The following is a 19184-nucleotide window of genomic DNA, read 5'->3' on the forward strand; positions in this document are numbered from 1 at the left end:
CGAATAGCTCAATTAATTCCATTGCTTTCTAGTCTATTAATTCCCCTATAACCTGCTCTACATGCCATAATCTAGCTGCATGCTATAGCTCTATCTCTAGCTCTAGTTCTAGCATCTAAAGAGCAACTCCTAGCCACTTACTCAAAGCTCAACAAGGCCCTAGCGGAGCCTCCTAGCTAACAAAGGCTTTCACTCCTATTAGCTCATTAGTTCGTAATATTTGGAGCCTATATGCGTTTAGTTTATGTTACTTTCTCAAGCATGCGCCTTACCTCGCTCACTATCGTTCACTAAAGTGAACTTTGTTCGCTCGATAAATGTTAAATTCTTTTTCTACGATCGGTCAGTCTAGTTTACAACCTACAGTCAATCTAATTTACAACTGTCGAAAGAGTACGCTTCCTTCCTGGTCCCAAGGTGCAGGTAGGGAGCTATAATTCAAAATAAGTTATTAAAAATGTTTTAAATTATTAATTTAATTTTTTTAAAAAAAATTATCCTCTCTTCACAACCCTACCAGCATGCCCATTCTCAACCGCTTGTGCCCAACGGCCTCGCCCCACTTGCATCCATTCTTCGCCCGCCTCTACTATCGTCCAGCATTAAAATATATATGTATTAATAATTAAATATGTTCAATTATTTCATATATACTTATATATTTATAATATAAATATATATACATACATGTACAATTTATTACTTTTAATAAAATGAAAAATAAATCTTTTAATTTTAAAAATTTAAAATAATTTATACAAGTGTGATAATCTTTTAATTTAAATTTTGAACCTAGTAACTAATTTTTATTAATATATTAATTGAATTATTTGACATTTCAATTATTAAAAGATGTAATTTTATATAGTGATTGAATAAGGAAAAGTCAATAAAATAATTTAAATAGAAATTAAAATTAGTATAAATAATAGAAAAAATATAGAGGATCATATTATTCATTTCTATAAATACTACTTTGACACCCCGTTTCTCTTTTGATTATTACAGAAATACCCCTGAGGGCATTTCTGTTGTTGAAAAATTAGACTAAAGTTTTATCGGGACAACAAGGGTATTTTTGAGTTTTAAAGGCTGCTAGGATGGTTTCTATAATTTTTTAAAAGATAAGGATGGTTTAATGGACAATAGCTGAAGGAGTGTAAATATAATTATCTCTTTAGAATATATATGTCCAATTTTAAGGATTTTTCTCGAATAAAAATTATATTTTGGTTCTTTTTTATTGTTCTAACCCAATTACAACAATAATAGAACTTTAACTTGATCTTTATAATTTTTCTAGACATTCTCTTTTGTTTTTATGGTGAAAGCCGCCTGTGCATAGAAGGGAGTGTGGCGTAGATCTCTACCCATTTATTAAAATCGAAAAAAGCTTCAGTTAAATTTTAAAAAATTAAAAATAAAAAATATAACTCCCTTTACTTCAAACACCAATATCTAGGTAATAAAAGAAGGGTCTACTTATACAAAATCATCACTTGAAAATCGGAAGCTTGGGAATAGATCTAGGGAAAACAAGCCTGTGTGTTTGTAAGGGATCTTTTTATCATTTTTCGTATTATATTTTGATTTCAAGGGAAAAATGTATTTTCTTTTACTTATTTGCCCTTAAACTATGAACTAGGGTATGAAGGACCGAATTTGCCCTAGATCTGATATGGGGTGTAATGGAGAAGGTCAACTGCAGAAGCTTTTCAAATTTCTTTGGCTACCCTTTGTATAACAAGACATTATCCTTTGTGGGACTGACACCACGGCAACAATGATGGAGTGGGTGATGGCCGAGCTTCTGCACAACCCCGATATCATGAATAAGGTATAAGAAGAACTAACAAATGTTGGAGAGAACAACATTGTCGAAGAGTCTCATGTAACCAAGCTACACTATTTGGATGTTGTCCCGAAAGGAAACCTTCCATCGTCACCCTCTAGTTCCACTCCTCATCCCAGGTGTCCAAGCTAATCTTGCATTAATGGTGAATACATGATCCCAAAGCACTCACAAGTCTTCTTGAACTTGTGGTTAGTCTTTATGGATACACAGGTTTGGAAAAATTCTTCTGAATATCAGCCTGACAGGTTTCTGAAGGATAATGCAGAAAAATTTGATTACATTGAGAACAAATTCCAATGTATTCCATTTGGATCAGAAAGAAGGGTGTGTCTAGGTTTCCCTCTGGCTAAGAGATTGGTAATGTATCTGCTTGCTACGCTCCTTCATTTATTTGACTGGCGGTTGTGAGTGGACGAAATGGTTGACGTCTCGAAAAAATTTGGGATTGTCTCGAGGAAAAGCACACCTTCTATTGCTACTCGATATCAAGGATTCAGATGTTGACATACTTGAACTTGTATGCATAATCATAATCTATCTATTTGTCCTTCTAGTGACTGAAAAAATTGCATTTTACGTCCTATAAACTGAGTTTTTTTGTGATTTTAATCCTATTATTTTTGAACTCATCACATCGCATCCCATAACTTCATAAATTTTGCAATTTTAGTTCAAGTTTTAATTTCGTTAAATTTCTAATGAAAAACTCCGTTAAGTCTTGAGAGGCATTGACTGATGTTCCTATAAGAAATTTAATAAAATTATGATTTGAGATTAAATTACAATTTTTTTGAATATATTGTGGGATACAATACACTGAATTTAAAAATAATAATACCAAAATTTTTATAAAAAAAAAAAAACTAACTTTTTGGATGTAAAATGCATTTTTCCCTCTAGTTATCTATCTATATCTATTGATGTATTTTTTTTTTCTATATTATAGAAGTGTGAACGTATCTTGTTATTGTTATGATACGTATATAAAATAGTATTTCTGTTTATTTGTAATTCTTGAAGGTCAACTAAGTAAATTCATATTATAATTAATTGATTCAAAATTATCTTCCGAAATTGGATAATTTTGCTGGAGTGCGTCGATGTTGCTAAATAGAGGGGAATCGATCTGGAGATTTTGCTAACTATGTTCTTACTGATTATCCTCCGTACATATTTCATTCAGACAAAATTTCCATTTTCTGTTATCATCACAGGGTAGCAATTTTAGACTCTTAATATAAATTTTTATATAATTTAAGTTTAAAGGTCGTAATATCAAAAAGTGGTCGAAATAATATGTTTGGTCACATGGCACTCATGTCTCAATTTTCGCTAAGATTTTTTCGCAAAAAAAGCTATAGAGGACAAATTTGTAAATTCAGTATCAAATGTGTAACAAAATATTTACTGTAACAAAATATTATATATGTAACAATATCGGTATACTGTATATGATCTGTATTCTTTAATTTATGCATGTAAAGTATTTATTTGATTTCTGATTTATTATATGGAAACATAGAAAGATAATATAATATAAGTGTATATTCACTGTAATATTCGAAAAAAACTATTTTTAATTACAGATTTTATGCAGGGCTATTGTGAATGAGTGATTTGAAAAGTTGATTCCATTTCTTTCTTATTTTTTTTATCATACCCTAGCTTAGGAATGATATGCATGTTTTAAAAAAAAAGAAATGATTTTTCGCTACACTATAATTATTACGATTTAGAAATCATAATAAATTAATATTCTACGGTCAAATAAAATTAATATATAAATTTAAATTTTTACAACGATTAATAAATATTTGTCATGATTTTTAGCTATGGAAAAAATAGTTGTTAATAGTTAACTTGTAATAGCCACTTTTATTTTTTCTCTTTAGACCATTGTTCTAGATTCTAGGGTACTGTACAAATTCACCCTTTCTGGATTTGGACAGTTTTTGCAAAGAAAGAGCAAACCGACCAGTGATAGAAAACTGTTAGTGAGCGGATCTGCATTAATGATGGTAGAGAATATATCATGCCATTTGATCGTTATCTCATCAACCACATATAAAGCTCTTGCCTTCCAGCAGTAGTTTCTTCAATAATTCCAGCTACCAAAATGAAAATGGACGACCTTGCTCTTGCAGCTCTGACAGTCTTTTCTCTTCTGGCCTCCGTCCTTTGGTCTTCATGGATATTCAAGAAATCAAAAAAGGGAACAACTCCATACCCGCCAGGGCCCCGGGGACTGCCAATTCTTGGATACCTACCATTTCTGCAACTCAACTTGCACCACCAATTTGCAGAACTCGCTCAAAAATACGGCCCGATCTACAAGCTCCAGCTAGGCGGCAAACTTTCCATCGTGATCAGCTCCCCAGCTCTGATAAAGGAGGTAGTTCGCGATCAAGACATGATTTTTGCAAATCGAGATCCTCCTGTTGCAGCAGTAGTCGTCACCGGTGGCGTAGACATCGCCTGGTCACCCTATGGGCCCTACTGGAGTGACATGAGAAAACTATTCGTACGCGAGATGCTAAGTAACAACAATCTCCAGGGTACCTACGTGCTGCGTAAGGAGGAAGTGGCAAAGGTGGTCAGGGATGTGAGTAAGAAGATAGGCAAGCCCATTGAAATTGGTGAACTGGTTTTCCTGACCGAGCTCAATGTGATACTAAGCTTGCTCTGGGGTGGGACGATCGACGAGCAAAAGCGTGATAAATTGGGAGCTCAGTTTCGGTATAAGGTGTTAAAATTAGTTGATTTGCTGGGAAAGCCTAATGTTTCTGATTTTGTTCCGGTTTTGGCCAAGTTTGATGTTCAGGGAATTGAGAAAGAAACTAGGGCTCTTATGCGAAGCGTGGACGAAATTCTTGATACGGTTATAGATGAAAGAACGAAGATGATGGGAGCTGAGGAGGGTGACTTGACTGCTCATGAGAGTGAGAGGCGAAAGGACTTTCTGGGAATTCTTTTAGAGATGAAGCAGCAGAAAGTTGGAGAGGGATCATCGTTTGGGCTGACTCAAATAAAGGCCATCTTGATGGTAAGTTCTCAACTTCTCGAACATTTCATTTTCTGGTCCCTGAGACATAGACATGTTTATGGATATGCTGTTTTGGGCTTTATTGATATCATTCCTGTTTTGGACTAAACCACAATGATAAATTACAGCCGTCTTTATTAAAATTTGTCATAATTATAATTACTTAATAATTTTAATTTTTATTTAATAATAAGCTCATTTTGTTATTTTTCATAAGATTTTCATCCATACAGTAAACTAGCCAAAATGCCTTATGAATTATAATTTATAATTAAATTTTTATGGACTAAATATGCCCAATAGAATATTTACTTTACCTTTTTATTCATATATTTTTCAAATATTTTTAGAAATAAAAATAAAAAAGTAAATAAGAGTAAAAGTTGTAATTTTCAACTCCTTGTCTGTGGACTAAATATTATTCCATTTGGAAGGGGTATTTATAATTTTTCAAACAATAAGGGGTGTTGCCTTCTAACTTGTATTAGCGTGTGAGACGTATAACTAAAAAAAACTTTATTATTACCTATATTTTGATTGTTATGAGCTAAAAATCATAGTAAATCACTATTATTAATTATTATTAAATAAATTTGATGCAAAAACTTACCTTATTCACCATGGCCAAAGTATTTGCCATGGTAAATATTTGAGTCAACTTTGAAAAAAACACGGCATTAAATATGGCATGCCCGTAGTTAATAACTATTTACTATGGTTATTTGTTGGACAGAAGTAAATTTCAAGAATATTGAATAAAATTTCTCCCACAAAATATTTACATAATTATATCAACATCATGAAAGAACGGAGTAATTATCCCTTAATTATATAGGTTGAGGGTCTCCTGATCTACGGTCCCGGATCTTAGAAGATACTCAACTGCCAATCTGTTCCATTAAAGGAGAACAACATTTTGAATTTCATTTCATTTAGGATAAATTACAACAAGTTCTCTTAAAGTTTGACATAATTATGAACACTTTTTTGTTGTTTGAAAAATTCATTGCGATTATAATTTTTCAAACAATTAGGGAACTTTATAATAATACCAAGCCTAAAGGAAACTCATTGTATTTTACTCTATAATTTGTATCTATATAAACTAGCTAGTACCCGTGCTAGGCACGGAAGAAATATATATTTTCTTAAATAGCAAGTAAATAATTTACTTTTAAATATAAATATAGGTAAATAATAAATAAATTAAAGTCAAAATGATTCGTAAGCATAAAAATACAAAGGTTATATTTTATATAAAAATAAATTAAATTTATTTTACTAACCATATACATAAAAATATTAATGAATCTTCTGGATGAATACAAACAACGATAGACTATCTAAATCTAAATATAATAACCAATAGCATATAGAAATATAAAATATTTGATATCAAAGTGAATTTTAAAATATATTACTAACCAATTTATTTAAATAAATCTGGGAATCTTTTGAATACAGACAAATAATCTCATACTTACTAAATTTAAATAAAATAAAAACTTTTTTACATGGACAAATAAACTCAATGAACTAGACTAATATGCACATATATTACTCTTACTTCAATAGCCTCTATATTTTTATTTTTTTATATACAAAATTTAGAATATATGTCCAATATTAAGGATTCTTCTGGAATAAAGATTATATTTTGGTTCTTATTTGTAGTTCGGGCTCAATTGCAACAATAACAAAATTTCAAATTGATCTTCTAATCATTGTAGACAATTTTTTTTTTCTTTTTTGGTAAAAGCCGCTTGTTCTTAAACGGGAATTTGATCGTACACCTCTACTCATTTATTAAAATTGAAAAAAAAAAACTCCTATACAATTTTAAAAAACCATAAACAACAAATACTTACTTTTTTTAAAAGGGAATTTTTTTTTTTGTTGTTGTCTTTTTTGCCCTTAAAATCTTAACTAGGGGTACGAAGGATTGAATTTGCCCTAAATCTCACCTGGCGAATAGTGAAGAAGCTCAACTGCTGAAGCTCTTCATGTCACGCCCCAAATTTGAGACGTAACACGGCAGCATCACTAATCACTCAGTAACTGACTCTCCTTTTATTAGCTTGAGCATGCACAATTATATAATGTCATAAAACACGTAAAATTCATTTATCGAAAGTTTCAAGAAACGAGTAGATGAAAATAGTTAAACATTTCAATCTCCTGCACAAAGTACGATTTCATTGGACCCAAAGAGATGTGAATTTGCATCACTTAGTTTGGTTCAGATGTGGCAAAATGATTATAATTCGACTAAACAAGATTTCTTTTATGCTCAAAAGTATTAAAATAAATTAGTTTAACAGATCAGTTTCTTAATTTTAGATCACGTTAAGGTGGGCAAGATGCCGTTTTAGCCTATAGCCAGGCCACACTTTAACACTAATAGGCGGGTCAGAACATAGTATCATAGCCAGAACCATGTCCTATTTAACACTAATGTAGTGACAGTAGTATCCCACTTAACACTAGTAGATGGGTTGGAAAAATTTCAAGGCTAGCCCCTAAACTTGATCTTAGTAAATTCTGAGCAATAATTTATTTATAATTCTACTAAATAAAAATAAAAAAATTTCATGATTCCAACACTGTATACATATATTGAAAAAAAATAAAGGCATATTTCTACAGAATGCGAAAATATCGATACACATATATAATAAGCATGTTCAAAACAAAGTATGTATATATGTATAAATAAAAGAGTTATTTGCGAGAAAATCCTTTGATTTGAATAAAATTTTAAAAATGAAAAGAGTAGAATGAAAAACCCACTTACCTATTTCGTTATTCGTCTAAGTAGATCGTCTAGTCCAAATGACCCGTATCTTAAAATAAAATCGTATTATTACTGTTACTAACATAATGATTACTATTCGTATTATTGTATTTATGTACGTACATATATATTATTTATGTATATTCTAGCATTCTTCTCATAATCTAACTACTCTACGGCAATTGCGTTGGTGAATTATCTTATTATTAACCATTTAACAACTCAATAAGCCGACAAATATATAATAATTAATTAGTTTGTCATTACTGAACAAAAAAAAAAAAAGAAAAGAAAAAATCAAGGCTCAAAGAAGGAATTCGTGTTACTGATGCTCAACCTAGATTAATTGCACAAATTCCCTAAGCATAATGGCATTGATCTACATCTCTTTTGATTAATCAACCCATTATCATTACACAAATTCACATATTTGTCTTGATACAATTCATCAAATTAATAAGCCAAATGCCTGACTACAACTACGGCGGATGCTCTGTTTCACCTTTCTTTTCGTTCGGCCGCTGTATATATATATATATATATTTCTTTCTTTTGTATATGTATATATATATATATAGTGTATTTACCCTAATTTCCTTTTATATAAACTAAGTACCTAAGAACACCCATATTTCTCTATTCGTTTATGAAATAAAAAGAGGTCTATAATAGGTGCTAATTAATAAATTTTATGATCTAAGTGAAAATTTTAACTTATTTATTTATCAAACTCATAAATGTTCTATTATAAGAAATATGAGTATTACGTCGTGGCACGCTTAAATGTATAACCCAAAATGTAGAATTTAAATTGTTTATTATAGATTAAATCTACCTCGTGAGATATGACAGTCATCCCCTCCAACAAAATTCTTTCTTTGGAACCATCCAAATTTTCTAAAATAGAGGACTATGTCAATTGGATTATTATTTTGAATATTAAAACATTCTCGATAGAGTACGATACGTATATACATATATATATATATATGTTTATCTTAAATATTGCTAGTAACTTCTGCCCTTATGGGAAATATAAGGGTCGGAATCCCACTTTAAATTTCTTTAGCTAACCTTTGTATAACAGGACATTATCCTTGGCGGGACTGACTCCACGGCAACGATGGTGGAGTGGGTGATGGCCGAGCTTCTGCACAACACCGACATAATGAAAAAAGTGCAACAAGAACTAATAGATGTTGTCGGAGAGAACAACATTGTCGAAGAATCCCACATAACCAGTCTACACTATTTGGATGCTGTCCTGAAGGAAACTTTCCGTCGGCACCCTCCACTCCCACTCCTTGTTCCCAGGTGTCCTAGTCAATCCTGCATAATTGGCGGATACATGATCCCAAAGCACTCACAAGTCTTCTTGAACTTGTGGTCGATATGTATGGATTCACAGGTTTGGGAGAATCCTTTCGAATTCCGGCCTGACAGGTTTCTGAAGGACAATGCAGGAAATTTTGATTACATTGGGAACAATTTCCATTATATTCCATTTGGATCAGGGAGAAGGGTGTGTCCAGGTCTCCATTTGGCTAAGAGAATGGTAATGTATTTGCTTGCTACACTCCTTCATTCATTTGAGTGGCGGTTGCCGGAGGGCGAAACAGTTGACCTCTCGGATAAATTTGGATTTGTCATGAGGAAAAGCACTCCTTTGATTGCTACTCCATATCGGAGACTCAGAGGTTACCATATTTGAACTTGTATGCATAGTCGTAACCTATCTATATGTTTATATAGTTATTGGAAGAATTGCATTTTACGTCCCTTAAGTTAGTATTTTTGTGATTTTGATCCTACTAATTTTTACTCATAACATTGCACCCATAACTTAAATAAGTTTGCAATTTCATTAAATTCTTAATGGAAGCATCACGTGCATGACACGAAATTCGTTAAGTCCTGAAATGCGTTGATTGATGTTTCCATCAAGAATTTAATAAAATTATGATTTGGGATTAAAATTATAATTGTTAAGTGGATATCAGACAGATCCTAACCAAAATATTACAAACGATTGGAGTACGAAACTCCTTTTATATATACAACCCAAGATTACAGAAATTTAAAGAATAAAAATGTAATAACAGAAATCAAACTCTGTAAGATAGTTCGGCTCAGAATCTGCCAGATCCAAGCGAGGGGAAACCGGTCACATAGATAGTACCATTCCCAGAAATCACCGACCCACGGTAACACCACAAAGTCAGAATACCGACCACACTCCGATCACTTAGATCACTGCATCACTTCATTCACTTAGACTCGTTAGATTCACGAAGAAATCTCAAGAAATAACTGTCGATTTTCTGGTATGTAAGAGGGTATAAGACTCCCTATAAATTGGACCGAGGAAACTGGTGAAGAAGGAAAGCACTAGAAGTTTTCCTTTCACCATCGACTTGGCGAAGGAAAAACTCCATCAAATCCGGTGACAAAATAGGAGGAGATTTCATAGAGAGGAAGGGGAAGAAACTGTCGGTGCAGAGAGAGGAGAGGAGAAGTAGAGAATGAGAGAGGAACCAGATTAGGGCAAAATATAAGTGGGTAGAAGTGGGTCGGTTATCGGGTCGGGTAGTGGGCTGCCAAAGTAGGTTGGGTCATTGTGGGCTTCAGAGATGGGCCAGACTAAAAGTCTTTTGGGCCACATAATTATATCACACTCCACCTTGGACCAAAATATCCCGTTGAAGGGAAATTGGTCTGGAGTTTTCTTGGATCTGGCATTATCATCACTGCCTTAGAGGGGGCTTACCCCTGTGTACCTGCAAGAAAGAGTAGCAAAGTTAGTCAGGGGCTAAGTTTAAAATTTTTAAATAGTTAACAAATTTTTCAACAGGAAGACTCTTTGTACCCGTGTCAGCTGGGTTTTCTTCAGTTCTTACCTTTTCTAATTTGATAACCTCATTACTCACAATATCACGAATAAAATGGAATCTAACGTCAATGTGCTTAGTCCTATCGTGAAAAATGGGGTTTTTGCAAAGTTGAATAGAAGATTGACTGTCAGAAAAAATAACAAGCCGATTTTTAAGAAAACCAATTTCTTTAATAAGGCCCTCAAGCCAAATTGCTTTTTTGAAAGCTTCTGTAGTAGCAATGTATTCGGCCTCAGTAGTAGACAGTGCAACAATGTGTTATAGTTGAGACTTCCAACTAATGCATGATCCACACAAATTGAAAATGTAAGAGGTAGTAGATTTCCTACTGTCTTTCTCATTAGCATAGTTAAAGTCAACATAACCAACAAGATTAATAGAGTCAGAGAATTTGGAGAAATTTATACCTATATTATCAGTACCACGTAGGTACCTTAGAAGTCATTTTAAAGCCTCCTAATGGGGAGGTCCTGGATTGGACATGTACCTGCTCAAGCAACTTATAGCATATGCAATATCGGGTCTAGTACATACCATAAGAAACATTATAGACCCAATAACATTAGAATAAGGAACCTTACTCATTCTCTGATTTTCGGAAGCAGTTTTAGGACATTGGTCCTTGCATAATTGAAAATGGCAGCTAAAGGCACAGAAGTGGGTTTTGAATTTTCCATAGAAAACCTTTTCAAAATGGAGTGAATATAATATTTTTGACTTAAGAGTACGGAAAACCTTTTTCAATTTCTACAAATATCCATGTCAAGAATTCTTTTTGCGTCACCAAGGTTTTTCATTTCAAAAGTTTTGGAAAGATCATTTTGCAAAGTTTCAACAAATTTTATGCTAGGACTAGCAATAAGCATGTCGTCAACGTACAAAACGAGAAAGACAGGAACATCATTCAAGAATTTGAAATATAAGCAATGATCATAATCACTTCTTTTGAAGTTAAGAGAAAGCATAAAAGTATCAAACTTTTTATTCCATTGCCTTGGAGATTGCTTTAGGCCATATAAGGATTTTCTTAACAAGCAAACATGATTGGATTTGTTTTTATCAATAAAGCCGACGGGTTGCTGCATATAAATGTTTTCATCAAGGTCACCATGCAAAAAAGCAGTTTTAACATCCATTTATTTTAACTCCCAATCAAAATGAGCAGTAAGAGCAAAAATAACACGTACAGTAGTGTATTTCACAACGGGTGAAAAATCTCATTATAGTCTACCCCTTCCTTTTGAGTAAACCCTTTGGCTACTAGTCTAACTTTGTATTTTGGAGGGTTTTCTTGCTTGATTTTAAAGATCCAATTGCAATCCACTAAGGAACATTCTTTTGGTTTAGGCACTAGATCCCAAGTGTGGTTATCCTTCAAGGACTTCATCTCCTCATTCATGGCACTAAGCCATTTCTTAGACTTAAGGGCTTCGTCTACGTTTGTAGGTTCAGAATTTTCGACATTCGGGCTAGTTGGAAATCGTTTAGCTTAAAGGGAATCCTACGTTCTCTTCTATTCCTATCTCGTGCTAGTTGGTAATCTTCTAAGGGATTGGGATTTTCTATAGGTTCTTCTTCTTCTATGTTTTGTTCATTATTATTCGTTTCTATATACTCTCCCTCTTCTTGGTTATCCTCCACCTTATTAAAGGTTAAGTCTTTTTCTGTTGTTTCGGGTTTTGAGAGACAGGGCATTTCATCTTCGTTAAAGGTTACATCTCTACTAATAATCACTTTATACCCAGGTTGGCTCCGAACCCACAATCTATACCCTTTAAACCCCAACAGGATAACCAATAAAAACGCATTTCATAGAGCGAGGTTTAAGTTTATCAGAACTTTGATGAATGCAAAGCAACCAAAAGTACGTAAGAAAGAAATATCAGGTTTCTTACCACTCCAAACAATTTCAGGAGATTTACCTAATAGAGGCACAGAAGGAGACAAGTTCATCAAGTAAGCAGCAGTTAAAACTGCTTCACCCTAGAAAGATTTTTTGTAAACCTGAACTGATCAGCAAACATCTCACTTTTTCAAGTAAGGTACGGTTCATGCGTTCAACAACGCCATTTTATTGTGGGGTGTAAGGATTGGTCTTATGTCTCTTAATCCCAAATTTATCACAAAGATCATCAAAGTTTTTATTACAAAACTCAAGACCGTTATCAGTATGCAAAGATTTAAGCCGCTTACTCGTTTGGTTTTCAACAAGAATTTTCTACTTTTCAAATTTTTCAAAGACCTCAGATTTGTGCTTTAGCAAGATAACAAATATCTTTCGAGAGAAATTATCAACAATGGAAAGAAAATAACGATTTCCACCATGGGTGGGTTCCTTAGAAGGTCCCCATACATCAACATGAACGTAGTCTAACATGCAAGATGACATAGAGGGATTTGGGGAGGGTGCAGTAGGAAAATGCACACGATGTTGTTTTCCCATAACACACTCATCACAGAATTGCAATTTGTCAATCTTATCACACAAAATGCCTTCTTTGTTCAGAAATTCAAGTCCTTTTTAGCTGATATGCCCAAAACGTTTATGCCACAGAAAAGTTTTGTCATGCACACTCACAGATGCAGCCATAGAATCATAAGTAACTGAACATAAATACAAATTGCGTTTCTTTTCTACTTTGAAAACAACAAGAGAACCTTTCATGATGCCCCTTCCCCACCTACCTTCTAAACCCTCATCTTCCAATGCAGCACATGAAATGAGATTATGACTAAGTTCAGGAACATATCTAACATTCTCAAGAGTCATTTTGTAACCATCATTGAAAATCAAACAAATATCACCAATGCCTTTAATCTCACAACGTTTTTCATTTGCCATAGATACGAAGCCAAAATCATCAAGTTTGAGATTTGAGAAAATATTTTTAAAAGGACTAATACGAAAAGTACACCCATAATCAACAAGCCATTCATACATGCTCATGGAATGTAGAGAATTCACATCAGAAACAACAAACACTTCACCAGATTCATCAGCAACATTATTCACTCTTTCTTTTTCTTCTCCGTTGTTATCTCTATTATCTCGCCTAGGTTTTCTACAGTCTTTGATATAATGACCTTTTATGCCACAGTTATAACATCTTCTCTCTTTGGTTTTATCATCTCTATGTGAATGATCTCTGGTCCTAGATTTACTCCTATTGTTGTTTCTATTTCGGTTTTTACTCCTACTGTTGTATCTATAGCTAGAATTCCTAAATTTGGACCTACCTCTCACAGAGTTTATCTCATGTTGGTTATTACTAGGTCTATTCGTTTTTAGATCAATCTCTTTATTTTTTTAATCCATTAACAATAGTGTCAAGACTCACACTATCTCTACCGTATTTAATCACAGCTTTCACATCAGAATATGTATCAGGTATAGCATTTAGAAGCACAATAGGAGAGTACTCATCAGTATTCTTATCACCAGTCAATTTGATATCTTGAACTAATTTAGTGAAATCATCCAAGTTTTCATCAATGTTTTTCGATAAATCAAGGTTGTATTTACCAACCTTTCTTAAAACATTATCTGACAGATTAAGAATTATAGAAGAATAAGCATATTCATCGTTTTCCAAAATTTTTTCTTCAGAAATAGAATCAGTGTATCTACCATCAATGGCCTTAAAAACCTTTTGTTGAATTAAAATACCCTTCATTTTTGGCTGCCAAATTGAAAATCACTCTTTCCATCAAAAGGTTATAAATTGTATCCGGCCATTAAAAAGGTTTTTGTTTTAGAAAAAGGTTCGAAAAATAGTTTTAAGAAAGATTTTCAGAAAACGTTTTGCAACGGATTTGAGCAAGAGAGTATCACGAATCACAGAAATTCACAACAGATCACAGCAATAGTCACAACATATATGCCAACAAAATGTATATCACAGGTTTCACCAGTTATGAGTTCACAGAGATATATATATCAGCAGATTTCAAGAAATTATATCACAGTCCATGGTACAGAATATAGTTCCAAGATAGGGTACCACAGATTATGAGTTCAATGAGAACTGAGAATCAAGCATGAAGCCGAAACAACAGATATGCCCAAGATCTCACAAGATAACGTGAATATAACGGCAGTTTAAATAATATCCAAGACAACTCGAGACAGTGTATATGTATATCAAGAATAAGTACGAGATCGAGGCCTCTCTAGTCTAAAACCCAATCCAGATACCCGACAACCACAAGGGTCCGGCCAGGAGGGCAATCAGGGGGATAAGCACCTCAACAAAATAATACGAGAGATAATATAACTGAAATAAAAGTGCAGAAATTAAAAGGAGGGGTTTAAGCGAGTTACCACCACCGGAGCTTTGACAGATCAAAAGAGTGGCTCTGATACCACTGTTAAGTGGATATCAGACACATTCTAACCAAACTATTACAAACGATTGGAGTACGAAACTCCTTTTATATATACAACCCAAGATTACAGAAATATTAAAGAATAAAAATGTAATAACAGAAATCAAACTCTGTAAGATAGTTCGGCTCAGAATCTGCCAGATCCAATTGAGGTAAAACCGGTCACAGAGATAGTACTGTTCCCAGAAATCACCGACCCACGGTAACACCACAAAGTTAGAATACCGACCACACTCCGATCACTTAGATCACTGTATCACTTCAGTCACTTAGACTCGTTAGATTCACGAAGAAATCTCAAGAAATAACTCTCAATTTTCTGGTATGTAAGAGGGCATAAGACTCCCTATAAATAGGGCCGAAGAAGGAAAGCACTAGAAGTTTTCCTTTCGCCATCGACTTGACGAAGGAAAAGCTCCATCAAATCCGGTGACAAAATAGGAGGAGATTTCATAGAGAGGAAGGGGAAGAAACTGTCGGCACAGAGAGAGGAGAGGAGAAGTAGAGAATGAGAGAGGAATCAGATTAGGGCAAAATATAAGTGGGTAGAAGTGGGTCGGTTACCGGGTCGGGTAGTGGGCTGCCAAAGTGGGTCGGGTCATTGTGGGCTTCCGTGATGGGTCAGACTAAAAGTCTTTTCGGCTACATAATTACAACAATAATTTTTTGGAATTGAGGGATACAATATAGTGAATTCAAAAATAATAAGATCAAAATCAAGAAGAAAAAAAAAAAAGACCAACTTTTGGGATGTAAAATGCATTTTTCCCTCTAGTTATCTATCTATATTTATCTATGTATTTTGTTTTTTACTATAAAAGTGTGGATGCATCTTGTTACAAGACTGTATTTATTAGTAGAGATGCATAGTTAGAAGGACGAAAAGTATAATTTTACCTACTAACTCATGCACAAGAAAATATAATTTAAATAAAGTTCACATATTTACAGTATATTAATAAAATTGTATATTTCATCAAGAGAAATTATACTTTTGGTACTAGAATATAGGACTTAGCCATCTTGGTATCATATTTTTTCGGAAAAATTATCTGTTTAGTGGTTTAAGTTTGTCTGCTATTCATTTTAGTTTTTTAAATTTATCTATTTTAATTTTAGTTTGCTAGCTTTCAAAATTGCTTAATTTTAGTTTTTTGATCCAATTTCGAATAATTTTACTCATACACAGCTTCTCAAGAGCAATTTTAATCCATATATATCCATTCATTTTGCATCTCGTATCTAATATATACTCGCCTAAAATGGTAAAGAGTTTAAGTTTATTGAAAAATATTTGTTTATATTACACTTGAGCATTAGGATGAAATATTAGCCTTTATCTTCAAAACGATAAAAGAATCATAAATTCGGTTAAAGACTAAATTGATAGATAAAAGACTAAATTTAATATTACGAAAAATAAAAGACAAAAATGACTTCAAACCAAATTTATAGGAAAAAAAGTTTCTTTTTCCCTATTTATAATAATGAATGATACGTATTATCTTCATTAAATTTCTATTTATAAAAACTTATTTGGTTTAATTTAGTATGAGATGGAATTATATAAAAATTTGAGGGGCTAACTAGTAATTATAAAACACAACGTATAATGGTTGAAAAAATATAATTATAATTTAGATATATTAAAACTTAAAGGGATTAAATTCTAATTTGGGGTTAGGGTTGTTATATATGATAAAAGAATAACGGATGAATTAACATATAGTCTTGTATTGAGTGTTTATGTCTTTGCTTGGGGTTGGGGTTTCATTATTAAAAAAACAAAGTAGTTTAATACTGAGGGCCAAAAATCATTGCAATTTTCAATGGAAATCAGTTGCTAACCTGACAAATCCATTAGAAATTAAACAACCATCGGAAAATCCATTGGAAATTTGATCGCGAAATATTTTTGGTCAGAAATCTTTGCAAAATATGTTGTAAAATTAATGCGTTTAAGTTTTTCAATGATTTTTATGAATAATATTTGTCGAAAGTTTCTGACTGATAGTTTTTACTTATTTTTGAAATGGTCGGTCTTGACGCACTAAACTATCCGGAATGTGTCATAAAAATTCATTGGAGATGTCAGGTTTTGACGGTCTGTTTGTCGGTATCTTTCTTAAGGTTTTGGGACTACTTTTTAAAACAAATTTGGGGAAAATTAACTTGGCGCAAAAATAAAAACACTTGTGGGAATTGAAATTCAAAATAACAATTGAAAAATACTTTGGAAATACCCTAATTTTGGAGGAAAAATTCCAAAAATTCAAAAAACCTTCCGATTCATTTCCAATAATCATCAGACGTCTCTTTGAACATTCTGTGAATAGAAACCAGCACAATTTTTCAAATACAATATCTCTAGATCTGTTAATTGAATTTGCCTAAAACTTCAAGGCAAATAAGATCGTTTCAATGTGATTATAACAGTCGCGATTTAATATCTAATGGTTCGACCAAATAATGCAGTGTACTGATAGATGATCACAACAACGTAGTTATAAGTATGAATAGTCACTTAGTGTATATTAGTTTTGTAAACGACAATAATGTAACATACGTACACTATAAAAAAAATAAGTCTTTTAGCGATGGAATTTCCAACCGTATGTCATTCCTTTGATGGAATTACCGATGCATTTACGACGGACGAAAATATTTCGCATAGAATTCCGACAGAAGATGACATATGGTGGAAAATTTGCTATGGATTTCTGACGGGCGCGCTGTGTCAGGCGAAAAATCCATCTAGGTGATGGTGAAAAAATACTTGATTTTAGATGGGACTATGGACAGAGTTGGAATGGGCTGTTTAAGTATTGACGTTATAAGCTGGGATAGAACTTTCGATGAATAATGAGAAAATATGTTGATTATTCCATTACGCGTGTTTTCGATGGAGAATTGTGCTAAATTGTGTTGGAAGGTGATATTATTTTTGGGACATATCTTGTCACAAATTCATCCTTACTGTAGTTTTTAAATTTCGGTCGGTATAGTCATAAAAAATTAGTTCCACAAAAGTTGATACATTATATGAAATTAGGATGGAATTTCTAACATATCACAAAAATCGTCCCTATTTTTGGTATATTTTTAAGAAAATTATTTTTGCTTCTTTTTATGTTTAATGTTTTTAATATTTTATCAAATTTAATATTGGAGACACCTATTTTGAGAAAAAAATAAATTTGAATCAATTAAACTAAATCTAAATATAGTGTATGTTTTAGAATATGAAAAATAAAAAGAATACATAAGAAATTCTTATCTAACGGATTAGGTGGATGCTCATCGGTGGACTCAAGCTGCACAACATTTTTGATTGTTTGTTGCCCTGATCTATTGGCCGGGGCATCATTGGCCGAGGGTAGGGGTAGGGATATGGCTGTCGGCTGTAGGTCGGGAAACATCAACCAGAGCTCCATCCAAAAGCACATCACACTCAAATATATTTCATTTGATCAAAATGTGATGAGACGTGAGCGTCTATCAGCGGCGGAGCAACAGTGGACACAGATGGTTTGGTGTATGTGGTCCATGGTTGAGCCGCATGTGATGTGTACGCTTCGAATCCCATACAAAAGACTCGGGTTTGCTTTCTCTCTCTAGCTGCCTCAGCTGACAATTGGTCCTCATGCACATTTGTGGAACTAACGGTTGATGAGGCACCCTCCCCCTATGAGGGCTGCGTGACACATTTATCAAGCAGCTTTTGATTTGCCAACTAATTAAATTAAATAAGATGTATTAGTAACTTAATTTTTTTAAAAAAAGTTCTTGTCACTTGCCGCCACCTCCGTTGCCCATGCCCGCTTCAGCTGCTTTCTTCTTGTAGTAGTCAGTAAATATCTCATTCTATTGAGGTAGGTGGCAAAGTTGAGCCTCCTGCAGAGATATTTTAATATTTTGAAAATTTGTAAATAATCATTATTTAAAATAATTAAACTTGTAATAAATTAGATTTACATGCTAGTTACTCTTCTACATGTTAATCAAGGAGGACTCCCCACAGTAAACGATGCTGGCCACTATAAGGTTGGCCATTCGGTTGGACCTTGTTCTTGGCCGACTTCTCCTTGAAGTTGTTTATGTTCCAGTACGCTTGGAGGATAGCCCAAATGTAATCCGCCAACCATTTGGATTGCAAACTTATTGTACGGGCTTCATTGAATCTTTTACGCAACGAAAATGATGTGTAGCGGTTGA

At 33.3% G+C, this 19184-nt stretch overlaps 1 pseudogene across 1 annotated transcript; it reads left to right on the top strand.

The window, feature by feature from the left end:
* Positions 1–3783: 3783 nt before the first annotated feature.
* Positions 3784–9503, top strand: LOC105156359 (flavonoid 3'-monooxygenase CYP75B137-like; annotated as a pseudogene). The gene is made up of 2 exons (XR_016064399.1): positions 3784–4898; positions 8780–9503. The product of XR_016064399.1 is annotated as a flavonoid 3'-monooxygenase CYP75B137-like (transcript).
* The last annotated feature ends 9681 nt before the right edge of the window (positions 9504–19184 follow it).

The sequence above is a fragment of the Sesamum indicum genome, linkage group LG1, assembly GCF_026168435.1.
Source record: "Sesamum indicum cultivar Baizhima isolate 11 linkage group LG1, ASM2616843v1, whole genome shotgun sequence".
NCBI classification, from domain to species: domain Eukaryota; kingdom Viridiplantae; phylum Streptophyta; class Magnoliopsida; order Lamiales; family Pedaliaceae; genus Sesamum; species Sesamum indicum.